Source organism: Diospyros lotus, chromosome 1 (assembly GCF_014633365.1).
Source record: "Diospyros lotus cultivar Yz01 chromosome 1, ASM1463336v1, whole genome shotgun sequence".
NCBI lineage: Eukaryota > Viridiplantae > Streptophyta > Magnoliopsida > Ericales > Ebenaceae > Diospyros > Diospyros lotus.
In genome coordinates this window covers 16,548,236-16,550,022 of record NC_068338.1, presented here as the reverse complement: position 1 = coordinate 16,550,022, position 1,787 = coordinate 16,548,236, and positions in this window count along the sequence as shown.

Below are 1,787 nucleotides of genomic sequence, written 5' to 3'. Positions count from 1 at the left end.
ATGGCGTTCAAGCTTGCCTACTTAAAAGCGGTGTAAATTTTTTAAATTAACCAGCGTTTAAGTTAATAAGATAAATATATTTTAAATTATTATTTATATAATTATATATTTAATTTAAAAAAATTAATAAATTATCTTAACTTAATAAAAAGATTAAAATAAATATATTATCGAATAATATAAATAAAATTTATAAAAATATTACTTTTTAATAAAAATAAATCATAAATTAATGTTATAAAATTTTTACAAGATTAATAAATTACAAATAATTATTAAAAAATATATTAATATAATATTTTATATTTAAATTTAATTTATAAAAATATTAAATATATATATATATTAAGACATTAAAATATATATAGAGAGAGAGAGAAGGGTAGGAGATGGAGGCGACTGCCACAATGGAAATTGAGCTTCATTATTCATAATCGTTTGTTATTATTATTTATTGAGGTTTAATTATATTTTTTGAATATCTTATAATTATATATTAAATAAATTTTATAAATAATTATCAACTACAATGTCTAATTTAAAAGGAATAAAACCTGACTTAGCGAACCAAATAAACCCTTAATCGAGGGGTTGGGATAAGCAATCAATCCTTGATTGTTTATTAGGGGCAGAGTCACATGTACGTAAAGATCGACAATTGTCACCCCCCTTAACTTCTAAAATTGTCCCTCAGACTCTTGATGTTTTATACATAAATTATTGTGTCATCTAATACTTGACTATAAAAATAAAAAAACATAAGGGACAATTAAATAATATCAAGCAAATTTAGTAAACAGAATGAAAAATATTATTTGTACTCCGTGAGTTACACAATGTAGTTAAAATGATAAAAATATCCCTTACTCGAGATAGTAAAGCGCATGATTAAAATACCTCTTATCTAAGATAATGAAGTGAGGCGGTAAGAATGCGAGGATAAGAAAAATTAAATGAACCCTTTGTGAATAAGAAAAATTTTAAGTGAATACAATTTAGAGACATAACTTGTTTCTTTTAATTCGATTAAAGTCATTTTAAATCGATCAAAGTTAATATGCTGATCACTCAAGACATTTAGAAAAGCTTATACTAGCAGCTATTCAAGTTGTGTTTAAATGGTGGACTTACATGGTAAATGTTATTTCTATATTGTCATACTTGTTTAATAATTTATTGAATACATTTATGAAAGATAATTCTTAAGGACGCTGATACGCTTGTTGAAAACATCAGGTGATCTTTTATTTAAGTTGGTTGAAAATTTTGGTAAATATATTATTATTTAATCTTTAAACAAAATGAAAAAATATATGGATTAGAGAAGTAGTGATAAAGATTTTTCATTTAGAATAATTTAATAATAGTGTACACACAACAAAAAAAAAAATTTGTGAACAAAGGATAAAATTCAAACACATTTTTAACAAGTAATAATTTTTTTTTTATTTAAGAAAGTAAGTGATTATAAGGCCAAATGAACTGTTGTATTCTGAACTTAGGATTAACTTTCAATTTTATCTAGTTTTGATCTTTGTTTCAATTTGATCATCAAATTTTAACTTTTATTTCAATTTTATTCTCAATCGACTAGGCGTGTGCCCCAGCATACATGACGACTGAGGTGGCGTGTTGATACGTCCAATAAAAGCCACAATAGCAAAATGGTAATTTTGTTGATATTGTTGCAATGCACAAGGCAAAATGACACCGTTTTGCCTTGTGTATTTTGAAATCCAAGTAATGGGTCAAGTTGACCTTAATCCAAATTCGACCCAATACTTAAT